Here is a 14,434-nt window from a genome sequence, read left to right as displayed (position 1 = left end):
GATGTACTTGCGACGATCTATGAGTGATTTTGGAAATTTTTGCGCGATAATCTACGGCAAAAAAGCCCGCAAAAAAGCAATACATTGTTGGCGTGATTGAAACCCGAAGTTTCCCCACACGCGACAATCGATTTTTCTCTTATCTATGCGTGAAACCTAACATCGGAGTCGGACGTGGACGTAATGCGATCCGGGCCACTATAGACGAGTGCACCCGCCCGCTGGAAGTTCACTCGGGCCGCGAATTTTGACACCACAGCGGGATCGACTCTGTTATTGTATCTGGTTTTTGGGATGAAGTTGCAAAAATATTAGCTATATGCATATGCATCACTTTAATGTAAATTAATGTAAGAAATCAAAGAAAAATATTATCAGCGCATTTTGGCGATGCATCTCTGAGTAGAAGTTGTTGAGAGTCGACCCCGCTGTGCTGTCAAAAAATTTCAGGCTCAGTGAACTCAATGTTCATCGGTGCACTCGTGTATACCCAAGTAACCACGGTGCTGAAGCCTTATTACATGCAGATATACGGTGTACTTAGAGCAATCATTACTTTACATGCAAACTTGAAGTTGATTTAAAGTGGAAATGGGCAATTATGCGACTGCTTCAAGATTATACCAGTATAATCTTAATTTGATTCTATAATTGCCCACTTCCACTTTAAATCAACCGTAAGTTTGCATGTAAAGTAATGATTGCTCTAAATACACCGTATATCTGCATGCAATGAGGCTTCAGCACCGTGGTTACTTCGGTATCCAACGCACTTTGTCCGACGTACGTCCGACGCACGGTTTAGGACGGTGATTCCCAAAATGGGCGAAATCGCCCCCCAGGGGGCGAAAATCAGGCCAAAGGGGGCGAAAATTTAAAAAACCAAAACTGGGGGGCGAAAATACTGAAATGGGGGGCGATTTTTTAATTAATTGAGAAATATCAGAAGTAGTAAAATACAAGTCCAGAATGTCAATTGAATAATTAAAATTGCTTGACATTTCAAGGTTTTTTTTTGTTTCCAAGATTATTTCCGAGATCGATTGAATTTTTGAAGAATTTGTGATGTTTATGTGGACTTTTTGGCAAAATTTAAGGAAAAAAAACAAATAAGAATGCTACACGAGTTTTCGAAAGAATTGCTAGGGATTCTGAAGATTTAATAAAATGTATATGAAGAAACTTCGGTGGAGAAAATAATTTATTTATTTTTGTCCAAATTATGAAAGGGGCAGAGTTTTTTTTTGACTTGATAAGAAAGTTTTGTTTTTAAGCGTTTTATGGAAATTTCTATCAAAACCATGAATTTTAAGATGAATCTTAGAACACTTTTCGGGTGTAAGTTGTCATGCATTGTTTGAAAATATTTCAGAGAAGCTTCCCGGAGGGATTTACGACATTGCTTATTACTAGCAGCTTATTTGCAAATTGGGCTGAAAGTCTCTCTAATAAAGACAAATCAATCAATCAATTATTTGCAAATTTTCCACAAATTCAGCGTTGAATTCTCTCAAAACCGAGTAATGACTGATAGATGTCTACTTAATTGACAATAAAAAGTTCTCCAATTCAGAGGAAGTTTGTTAATTTGGATCACTGGCCTTTACTTTATTTTCGATTACTGAGCAAAGCTGACTACATTTGAAAATACACCAATATATTCCTGATTTGTACTTTTTGCATATTTTTGTAATTGTTTTTTCAATTTGCCACCAGTCTTATTTGAGTACTTGTAATCAAACATCTCGCGTGTTGAAGAACACCCTTTTAGAACACTAGTAAAACATCTGGTTGAAGATAGCGTTCTGTTTTGCCCAATTTTGTTCTAGAATATGTACAGCACAAACATGATTTCAAAACGTATTGTTTTTACATGCAATAATGCAGTATTTTTTTTTCAAATGCAAGAAATCGATATTTGCAAAGCAACTCAATGAAAATGAGAGCGATACTAATTTAGATATATTAAATATCGGGGGAGCGACACTAGCTTTGCCAAGCCGAAAAACCCCAAAAAAGCCGAAAAAGTCGAAAAAAAACGGTAAAACCCGCAAAACTTTTGCGGTTTTTAACTACTTTTTTGGGATTTTTTCAGCTTTTTTTAAGGTTTTTTTGCTTGGCAAAACTAGTGTCGCTCCCCCTGTTAAATACCGGTTTTGCCACAGTAGTGTAAAAAAGTAGTTCCGCTAAACTTTTTTTTTTTGAGGGGGCGAAAATGTTTTTCTCAAGCTCCAAGGGGGCGATACCTTCTAAAAGTTTGGGAAACACTGGTTTAGGATAAGCTTTGATTTTCGAACGTCGAAAATTCCGATTTTCACCAGCACGGATAATATTTATCACTAGCTGTCCCGGCAAACTTTGTCTTGCCGTCTTGTGGTGGTTTGACAACTGTTGAACTCAAAATAGCACCGCACTCTAGATTGGTTTCAATTCGATCGTGCTGATTTCTTTCCCATGCCATTAAAAATATGCATTTTGTCTATTTTCTTACACTTTTAGTTCATTTTCCTAACTTTTTTTACATATAAACACAGCCACCATGAATACGAATCGAACAATGAAAGATTCATTCTGATCGGTTCAGCCGTTCGTGACTTTTGTTGCCTCAAAGGAAAATCAAACTCATTTTTATATATATAGATGAGGTGTTATTGTCGGCACGGTAAAGGCTGGGTATGCTGCGCAATTCAGATCCACTAGCCTCTGCCCAGCAACTCCTATCCCTACCTCCACGCGGTACCGGCCGGAAACTATGAGCAACCTTAGTGAAGATCGGGTAACCAACCCCGGTGGGAACTTTGGTCGTAGGCTGACAGGGAAGGGGGGGTTTGCTTCGGCAAACCTGAGCGTCTGTTCTCCAGGAGGAGCGGCTCACAACAGCGTCTGATCCCCATGTTAGGGGCGGCTGATCTACGTCCGAGTGCCAGGGAAGGACTCTAAGCTCAACTGTGCACTATGGTCCTCCGGAAAGTAGGGGGTTGGTGTCAGGCCCTACGAGCCAGCCGTAAAAAACCATTGTAACGGAAAATCAGCAACAGAATAATACGAACCGAGACCAACGGCAACGACCACAGCGAACAAAAAGGACTTGCGATTGGAAACTCGGTACGTGGAACTGCCGATCTCTCAACTTCATTGGCAGCACCCGCATACTCGCCGATCTACTGAAGGACCGCGGGTTCGGCATCGTAGCGCTGCAGGAGGTGTGTTGGACAGGATCCATGGTGCGAACGTTTAGAGGTAATCATACCATCTACCAGAGTTGCGGCAACACACGCGAGCTGGGAACAGCTTTCATCGTGATGGGTGATATGCAGAGGCGCGTGATCGGTTGGTGGCCGATCGACGAAAGAATGTGCAGGTTGAGGATCAAGGGCCGATTCTTCAACCTCAGCATAATAAACGTGCACAGCCCACACTCCGGAAGTACTGATGATGACAAGGACGCATTTTACGCGCAGCTCGAACGCGAGTACGATCGCTGCCCAAGCCACGACGTCAAGATCATCATAGGTGATTTGAACGCTCAGGTAGGCCAGGAGGAGGAATTCAGACCGACGATTGGTAAGTTCAGCGCCCACCAGCAGACGAACGAAAACGGCCTACGACTCATTGATTTCGCCGCCTCCAAAAATATGGCCATACGTAGCACCTTTTTCCAACACAGCCTCCCTTATCGTTACACCTGGAGATCACCACAGCAGACGGAATCTCAAATCGACCACGTTCTGATTGACGGACGGCACTTCTCCGACATTATCGACGTCAGGACCTATCGTGGCGCCAACATCGACTCCGACCACTATCTGGTGATGGTCAAACTGCGCCCAAAACTCTCCGTCATCAACAATGTACGGTACCGGCGACCGCCACGGTACAACCTAGAGCGATTGAAGCAAACGGATGTCGCCTCAGCATACGCGCAGAATCTCGAGGCCGCGTTGCCAGAAGAGGGCGAGCTCGAAGAGGCCCCTCTAGAGGACTGCTGGAGTACAGTGAAAGCAGCCATCAACGACGCAGCCGAGAGCACCATCGGGTACGTGGAACGGAATCGACGGAACGAATGGTTCGACGAAGAGTGCAGAACGGTTTTGGAGGAGAAGAATGCAGCGAGGGCGGTAATGCTGCAGCAAGGGACTCGTCAGAACGTGGAACGTCATAAACAGAAGCGGAAACAGCAGACCCGCCTCTTTCGGGAGAAAAAGCGCCGCCTGGAAGAAGCGGAGTGTGAAGAAATGGAACTGCTGTGCCGTTCCCAAGAAACACGGAAGTTCTATCAGAAGCTCAACGCATCCCGCAACGGCTTCGTGCCGCGAGCCGAAATATGCAGGGATAAAGACGGAGGCCTCTTGACGGACGGACGTGAGGTGATCGAAAGGTGGAAGCAGCACTTCGATCAGCACCTGAACGGCGTGGAGAACGTAGGCACGGGAGCCCACGGCAACGGAGGAAACGACGACGCCAGTGCAGCGGAGGACGGAAATGAACCAACTCCCACGCTGAGGGAAGTTAAGGATGCCATTCACCAGCTCAAAACCAACAAAGCAGCTGGTAAGGATGGTATCGCAGCTGAACTCATCAAGATGGGCCCAGAAAAGTTGGCCACCTGTCTGCATCGGCTGATAGTCAGGATCTGGGAAACCGAACAGCTACCGGAGGAGTGGAAGGAAGGGGTAATCTGCCCCATTCACAAGAAAGGCGACCATTTGGAATGTGAGAACTTCAGGGCGATCACTATTTTGAATGCTGCCTGTTGTATTTTGATTTAGTGTGTAATGACAGGAGGCTTTGCCTCACCCTTTGTCTATTATCTTGTAAGATGTTGACGGATAAAAATAAAGAACGTGGTTTGAATTCGCTCTGATTAAATTTGGGATTTATTAATTTAAACCGGTAGTATCCGAGAATACAACATTGGCGACGAGTAGGTCGGAACCCGGCGGAAGTAAAACAGTCGGAAAATCGGTCGTAGCATTGGCAAAAAGTCGGTAATTCGGAAACTCGGAAACGGCGTCGCGCGGTGAGCAAACGTAAACATGATGGCCGGTCAGTTCAACCAAAGCATGCCACCATTTGAGCCTGGTGACACTGCTACCGTATCGGCGAGATGGAAAAAGTGGAAGAGATCTTTCGAAATCTTCCTGGAGGTCAATAATATTGCACTAGCGTCGCGGAAGAAATCATACCTCCTGCACTTCGCCGGCCCACAAGTGCAAGATACCTATTTCGGTTTAAGAGGGGAAGATGAACCGGCGGTGCCAAACGGATCCGACGTCTACAAGGAAGCAATGAAGATCTTGGATGATTACTTCCTACCTATGAAGTGTCTTCCACTGGAGCGGCACAAATTTTGAAACCTGGAACAAGGCTCCGAAGAATCGATTGAAAAGTTCGTGCTCAGGTTACGCGAACAGGGCAATCTTTGCGAATACGGCGATCATTTGGATGATGAAATTAAGGAGCAAATCTTCGAAAAAGGCGCTTCGGACGACCTAAGGGCAAAAATTTTAACGAAGCCTGCAATGACCCTGGCGGAGACCGTCGAGTTGGGACGTTCACTCGAAACTATCGAAAAGCATCGAAAGAATCTGGCGGCTCCAAGTGGGGAACTGAACAAGCTCGCAATTTCCGGTGGAAGCAGCAAGAGGGAATGCTACCGTTGCGGAAGGTTCGGCCATTATGCAAACGACGAGGGATGTCCAGCGAGGAAAGGAAAGTGCGAACGTTGCGGATTGAAAGGTCACTTCAAAAAGTGCTGCAAGACAAAGTCCGGTAACTCTTCGAAGCAGCAAAACGACCATCGATTGAGACAGATCAACACGGATGGAAATCGAACGAATGCGGAGGATTCAGACAGCAGTCGCGACGAGGAAGACGAAGGAAGCATCCAGTACTTGTTCGCTGCTGAGCCGGACTGTTGTGAGAAGGTAACTTGCGCTGTAGGAGGAATCAAACTGGACTGGTTGGTGGACTCCGGAGCTGGAGTAAACGTCATCGACAGAAGGACATGGGAGCAACTGAAAAAACGTTCGGTTCAAGTGAACTTCCAAACACGGGATGCGAAGAAAACTCTGAAAGCCTACGGAAACCACACGATTAAGGTTGCGGGAATGTTTAAAGCGGAAATTGCAACGAAGGACAAATCAGTAATGGCGGAGGTGTACGTCGTTGAAGGAGAAGGACAATGTTTGCTTGGTAAAACGACGGCGAAGCAACTGGGCATCCTGCACATCAACACGGCGGTTTGGACGATGGACAAGGACGAGGACAAGATCGGAAAGGTAATCGGGATAGAAGCAAAAATCGAAATCGATCCTTCAATCAAACCAGTGCAGCAGACGCAGTGTTATGTTCCCATACCTCTACGTGAGGGAACCGAGAAGGAAATCCAGAGGTTGCTGCAGCAGGATGTGATCGAGCCAGCGCCACGTGATTCCGCGTGGATCTCTCGACTTGTTGTCAGGCAGAAGGCGGCAAATCCATCGGAGGTGAGATTGTGCGTTGATATGCGAGCTGCCAACCAAGCTATCGTCTCCCAGCATTATCCATTGCCAACATTTGACAACATTGTTCCGCTCCTGAATAGTTGCAAATGGTTTTCGAAGGTTGATTTGGTGAAGGCCTTTCACCAAGTTCCTCTGGCAAAGGAGTCCCGGCATATAACAACATTCGCGACACCTACAGGATACTATCGGTACAAGAGACTCATGTTTGGGCTCAACTGTGCCTCTGAAATATTTCAGAGCATAATCGATCGAGTATTGAGTGGCATACCAGGAGTCAAGCCATTCATCGATGACATCCTGATATTTGCAAACACAAAAGAGGAACACGATAGAACGTTGCAAATTGTACTCGAACGACTACGATCAAGTGGCTTCACGATTAACACCAAAAAGTGCACATTTGCCCAAAATCAGGTTGAATTCATGGGTCATGTGCTCTCTGAAAAGGGAATCTCTCCAACAGACGAAAAAGTGGAGGCCATCAAGAGATTCCGAGAGCCTCGTACTGTAGAAGAAGTTCGCAGCTTTTTGGGGATGGTGAACTACCTGGCCAAGTTTATCCCGAACCTGGCCACACTGACAACTCCGCTGCGAAAACTGCTGAGGAAAGATGCTGGCTTTCACTGGGACCAAGAGCATGCGCAAGCCTTCAAGCTGATAAAGGACGTCCTGATCGACCCAAAGAACCTGGGATACTATTCGCCATTCGACCAAACATTCCTGATTGCGGACGCGAGCCCAACCGGACTCGGAGCGGTTTTGATTCAGGAGCGAGACGACCACAAACGTGTGATATGCTATATTAGCAAGGGGCTGTCAGAGGCAGAGAAAGCATACGCGCATAACGAGAAAGAGGCTCTTGCGCTTGTTTGGGCCACAGAGAGGCTCCAAATGTATTTGAGAGGACTTGAGTTTTTCTTGGTAACAGACCATCAGCCGCTAAAGGTTATTTTCGGACCAAATCATCGATCATGCCCGAGGATCGAGAGGTGGGCTTTGCGCTTGCAATCATTCCGTTTCAAAATAGTGCACGTGGCAGGCAAAATAAACATTGCTGACCCCCTATCTCGTTTGGCGAAGCTCGACCGTTGCAGTACCTATGATGTCAAGGGAGAGGCGATGTTGCTGGCCGTTGCAGAATTGGCGAAACCGACAGCGTTGAGCTTGGATGATGTCATAAAAGCGACACTCGAAGATGACGAACTGACTGCAGTGAAGAAAGCCTTGGTGACCAATGACTGGGGGGAATCCATTAAGAAGTATGTGCCTTTCAAATCTGAGATGATGGTGGTAGCAGATTTGGTTTTGCGAGGCGATCGTGTAATCATACCCATAAAGCTGCGGAAGAAGGTACTCAAGCTGGCGCATATTGGTCACCCGGGAATCGAACGCACTAAACAGCGACTACGTGCCAAAGTTTGGTGGCCAACAATGGACAGAGAGGCGGAGAGCAATGTGAAGTCTTGCATCGATTGCCAGATGGTACGTTTGCCTGGACCACCGGAACCGATGGCAGTACGTGGAATGCCTTCAGCACCTTGGAGTGACATTAGCATGGATATTCTGGGACCGCTGCCGTCCGGCGAATCTCTGCTGGTGATCATAGACCTGTATAGCCGCTATAGAATCATCGAGGTCCTAAAACAAACTGCCACGATTGATATCTTGAATCGCCTGAGACCTGTAATACTACGCCTAGGCATTCCGAACTCCATTACCACGGATAATGCAGCCAACTTTTCCAGCAGCGAGATGAAGCAGTTTTGTGAATATTACGGAATCTACATCAGACACACAACCCCCTACTGGCCTCAAGGAAACGGGGAAGTGGAGAGGCAGAATAGAAGCATTCTCAAACAACTTCGAATTTCTGCACTGAATCGCTCAGATTGGAAACGTGATCTAGAAGAGTTCAACTACGTATATTCCCTCACCGTTCATCCAGCAACCGGCCGATCTCCGGCTGAGTTAGCGTTTGGTAGGAAGTTCAGAGATTGGCTGCCGGAGTTCAGAGCCGAAGAAGACGAAGCAGATCAGGACATCCGAGACAGGGACATCTCATACAAGACAGCATCCAAACTTCAACATGACCGAACGCACCGTGCTCGAGAATCAAACATCAAAGAAGGCGATCAAGTGCTGACAAGAAACCTCTTAAAGCAAAACAAGCTATCAGCTCCATTCAACAAAGAACCCTACACTGTAATCAAGAAGGAAGGTAACTCCGTTGTAATCGAGAGCTCCAACGGACATGTATTTCTAGGGTTGCCAGACGTACTCTTTTTAGAGTACATGTACTCTTTTTCAGCTGAAAATTGGGCGTACTATTCTTTTTGGTAAAATGACCCCAATTGTACTCTTTTTAACAAAAACACATTTTCTAGTAAAAAATAATAATGAAATAACCTTACAAGTGGTAAAAAACAATATACTGCAATTTAGAATCCGTTACCACCTACTCAACTCTATTCAATTCCATTTACCCAAACATTTGTATAGGTCTTATCTTCATAAGAAATGCAATCCTTGTTTTTTTTTTCTTCCATCGAAATCACACTAAGGAATGAAGTACATAGGTTCAAATATTTGACAAGTAAAGAACTCAAGAAACAACATCAGTTTGACACCTGAGAGAGAGGAGACAGCTGGCTTCGATTGCGTGCTACTTAATGTCAAGCAGGACCTGTCACAAACTGTCACGGCGAACCGAGCTGAAAATCGCACATTGGTGGTGTGGAGTGGCCAAATATCCAAAGTATCCTATTAAAATTTTGCTCCATTTGTTCAAATTAAAGAATATAAAATGATGATGGTCAGTTTTCCTCAACCAGGGCAACGAATCCGTTTATTTTCCATGCTCTGTCGCAGCAAATTCAATATGCAAAACAGTTTTGACCAATAATAAATTTTCAAACCATTGTGCGGCGCACAGAATTGTAAAAAGAAGTAAGAAGAGAAATGTAAACATCGGCGCCGTTAGAGTGCCTTTAACTTAGAGTGGCGTCAATGTCAAAATTGGAACAAAGATCATGTGTCAAATTGCTGTCAAATCCATACAAACACGCGTTCCAAACGAGCAGAAGACCTGTCAAAATTGGAACATGACGCCACTCTCCCTTCCAGTCACTCTAGGCGCCGTCAGTGAGCTGTCTCCTCTCTCTCAGTTTGACACTAGTGAAAATAAGATCGAGTCAAACAAGATTTTTGAGCATTGGTTTCTTTTCGGACAAATATTTGACCCTGTGTACTAACAGCTTAAGTCATTCAGATTTTGAATTACTCTTTGCTGAAAAATGTTTTGGAAACGGCCGTCTAATGATCTGTTTTGCAAAAATGGTTTAAAACTTAATTTTGACGCGTAATAATCGGAAGAGAGGATGAACAATAGGCCTTTTTCTTTGACAAGTCCGTGTATGCTACTGTTTACACAACTGCAGAACAATAAAGGCAAACACAGAACTGTCATGTTCATAGGAGAACTGTCAAAGTTGGGGGCCTTTTACATCAGTTGATTTTAAACGTCTTCTGATTAGGTCTATAAAGAGAGTATCTCTTTCTCAATAAAAAGTGATCTTTTAAAAATAGTTTATTTTTTTAACTGTTTTCAAATATTGAGCCCTTTAAAATTTTTTTTTTTTGAAACTATCGCAAGAAATTCATCTACGAGAAAACAAAAAAATACAGTTTCCAATAATTCTTAGCAAAGAGATTTGAAAAACATTCACTGAAACACAAAAATTAGGATTGGTCAATATGCGAACTATTACTGAATACTGAAAATAAATGTGAGGTTAGGAACCGCTGTAGACACTAACCAGTAATGTAGTTAGTGGACAAAACTTTATTTTTCAATTCGTTGTAAAATTGCCTACCTTTAGGTCACATGTATGCTTTACAGAATTTAAAAAACAAGTTCGAAAGAAAATCAATATTCACTCGATTACCGTCTACCCCCGTTGGTTTGACCTCATCTAATCTGAACACTTTTTAATTTGACCCCCTCTAATCTGCACATCGTTCAAACTAAACATGGTTCAAACGTCATTTAGCTCATGGAACGGAGTGAAATGGAACGCAGAATCAAAACAAAACAGCAAAAAGGGTTACCATCGGTGTGTTTTTCGATGCTCACAGGGTTACTAGAAGTTCAAATTAAAAAATGAACCCCGTTGATTTGCATGAGGTGTCGTTCAAACCAACGGGGGTAGACGGTACTGTAACTGTACTCTTTTGTACTCTTTTATCTGAATTTCTAGATGTACTCTTTTCATGTATGCACAATATGGTAACCCTATGTATTTCGACGAAATTCATCACATTTGCGAAGGTTACCATCACCACCTGAAAATACCAGCCACCCTCAGGTGGAGGACTCTATCGATGGAGGCGGACAAACATTGGAATCCGCTGCACCCGAGACGACTGGACCATCTACCTCTCCGATAACAATGGGAACCCGTCCCAAGCGGCAGACACGACGTCCGCATCGTTACGATGATTTCGAGCTGGCTTGTGGCGGAAACGGAGACTCCTAAAGCAACCCGGAGAAAGGAGGGAGTGTTGTATTTTGATTTAGTGTGTAATGACAGGAGGCTTTGCCTCACCCTTTGTCTATTATCTTGTAAGATGTTGACGGATAAAAATAAAGAACGTGGTTTGAACACAGAGAACAGACGTCTATCTTCGCTTTCTGCCTTGTGTAAAACTTTGTAACGGTCATTTCAGAGTATGTGGTTATGCCCCCGTTGTGCGGCGCTAGCGTCCCATCACTTACATTGTTGTGTTGTCAAATTTGTTTCCAGTGCTCGCCGTTTTTGGCCGTTTGGCGCTCGTGTCGCTTTGTGGGCTAGTGTATTTTAACGATGAACACTGCCATCGTGGTGTCAAATCGACTTTTTATGTGGGGCAGTCTCCGTTGGTGGCGTTGAGGTACACTTAAATCCTTTACACACGATTTTGACGTATTTTTGTTCGAGCTTAAATGTCTGTTCTCTGTGGTTTGAATTCGCTCTGATTAAATTTGGGATTTATTAATTTAAACCGGTAGTATCCGAGAATACAACACTGCCTACAAAGTGCTATCCCAGATCATCTTCCGTCGTCTGTCACCACCCGCATAGAGAAACACAGTTTGTCATAAAGTTCAAATAGTAACCCGGATAAAAAATACAATAGAAAAACATAGGATTCTTATGTAACAGTACCATTGAAAACCATACTCTCACAATAGAATTGAATGTTAAAATAACAGTAGAAAAACAATAGAATCAAATGTTTCTAACAATAGAATCAAATGTGAATGAGCATTTCACATTGAATTGTATAGGTTGTTAAGTATCGTAACAATACAAAAAAGGACTTTTTTTCATATAAGTTTTTTCGCAAAACAGAAGATTCTAATGTAAATGAAATGTTGTTAATGCATATACGGGGAATCATATATACCGTAGATTTTTATGTATTTGTATTGTTTTGAACTGTTAAATATGCCAAGAACTGTCTATTATGAACTGTGATCTTACATTAGATTCAATGGTTTGGGGATGGTTTTCTATTGTGAAACAGAAGATTCTTATGTTTTCGAATTGTGAAACAGAACATACTGTTTGTACTGTATTTACATTGAATTCAATGGTTTGGGTATCTTTTTCTATTGTGATACCTTGTGTGATACAGAAGATTCTTATGTTTTCGAATTGTTTCAAACAGTGAATTGCACGGTAAACGTATTGTTTTGAGTAGTAATTTTATTACTGATTCCACATTTGGTTCAATGGTTTGGGAGTTGTTTTCTATTGTGATACACAAGATTCTTATGTTTTCATATTGTTCTTTGAGCACTGACTTAATTACACATTAGATTCTATTGTTCTGGAATTGCTTTCAATTGTGATTACGGAACATACTGTTTTGCCCTATCCAAAGGTTTGGGAATTGTTTTCTATTGTGAAACAGAAAATTCTAATGTTTTGGAATAGTTTTATTTTATAAGCGATTATGAACATTTTGGCATGATTTGACCTATTTCTGCTTTTTACTTTTGTTACTGATTGCTTGAGAAAATTCTGAAAAACAGTGAATCTGAACTATCTTTATGCATTTGGACTAGAAGCTTGTATATTTTATGCTACATTCAGGGCTACATTTTAAGAACACAGATCGAACAATTATCTAATATTTTGATCAATCATGTCGTAAATCGAGTAATGTTTAATTGCATTAATGATTGAAGCTTGGGCTCCCATGCCCCACTGGCCAGATAACTGGGTTTAGCAGACTAAGCATTATATGTGGCAACACTATAAGCGGCATGATGGAACCGTGCCTAAGCGCGCTAAGTGTTATTAGACCACTAATGTAGTTGCATTTAGTGGGTGATGAGGTACAAAAGTAACATTACAGCGTGCTTAACCATTATTGTAGCACTAAAAAAAAACTCGATATACTACAACTTGAACCTATACTTGAACATCGTTCGAAGCGTTAAAATGCAAAATATTGCATAGATTAAGTTCGTTAAATGTTGACTTTACACAAGCTTCTATGTTGTTTGAATAGTTCTTCAAATATTCGAATCGCTCATTTTATTGTTCAATAAACGTCTAATTGCATTAATGGATGAAGCTTGGGCTCCCATGTCCCACCAGCCAGATAACTGGGTTTAGCAAACTAAGCATTATATGTGGCAACACTATAAGCGGCATGATGGAACCGTGCCGAAGCGCGCTAAGTGTTATTAGACCACTAATGTAGTTGCATTTAGTGGGTGATGAGGTACAAATGTAACATTACAGCGTGCTTAACCATTATTGTAGCATTTATGGACATTTGATGAACTACAGCTTGTGGAATACAGCATACAATATAGAACTTGATTCAAAGGCATGCATGTGTTCCAAGTTTAAAGAGCGAACCTATATTTAAAAACCTTGCAAAGCTACCAAATGCAAAAGATGGTTCTACGGTTCTACTCAGTAATATGTTTCACATTTGATTTCACGAAAAAAAGTTTGATGATGAAACTATTGCAGTCAAATTAAAGGAAGGGAAAATCAGTATTTTTACAATAAGTCCGTTATACTATTTGGCCTTCATGCTGATCTTGCTTAGATCGGCATTCAACATCCGGCCGTACTCTTCGCAGTGCACCTTGCCCTCGATCTGTTCTCGCCACAGGAACCAATCCAGATCGTGCGCATTCATCGGAACAAGCTCTGGGTTGATTGCTTATGCACCGCGCACCGGCTTGACGTCCTTGTCACTGTTGAGAGATGAGAAGGGGTTATTAATAACGAAACGTGGGTTCAAATATAACTTAGAATTTTATGTACAGTGCCGATTCGTTCGTTGGGGGCTCATGAGATGGGCTGCCTCGATGGTTAGATGTTTGCAGATTGGGGCAAAAAACCAACTAAAAAGTAGTGTCCGAGGTACTGTCAATGTCAAAATCGAAGGCGCTGTCGCATCGCAGGTCCTCAGAACGTTTGTGCAAGTATATTAAGGCGAAACTGGAAGCATTTTTTCGGTTTTTGATTTTTTATTAAATAACGAAGCAATATTTTCAAAATCGGTTTTCGTGCACATGTAGAGTGTGGATCAAGGTAGCTTCTGAATTTTTTTTAGGTGGAAAATGTTTTCCATTTTTGCAGAAACCATTTTTGTGAAATTTTGTTCAAAAATGGTTTTTGCAAAAACGAAAAACATTTTCAACTACAAAAAAAATCAGAAGATACCTTGATCCATACTCTACATGTGCACGAAAACCGATTTTGAAAATATTGCTTCGTTATTTAATAAAAAATCAAAAACCAAAATGTGAGGAAATGCTTCCAGTTTCGCCTTAAGTCAATAATCAATAATTTTTAAATGCCAGTATTTTCTCTGTGCGTTGATACATACTTTCTGGGGCGGTCTTTAAATTAGAAAAC

This window comes from Aedes albopictus, chromosome 2 (genome assembly GCF_035046485.1).
Source record: "Aedes albopictus strain Foshan chromosome 2, AalbF5, whole genome shotgun sequence".
Classification (NCBI taxonomy): domain Eukaryota; kingdom Metazoa; phylum Arthropoda; class Insecta; order Diptera; family Culicidae; genus Aedes; species Aedes albopictus.
Note: the sequence above shows the minus strand (reverse complement) of the source record.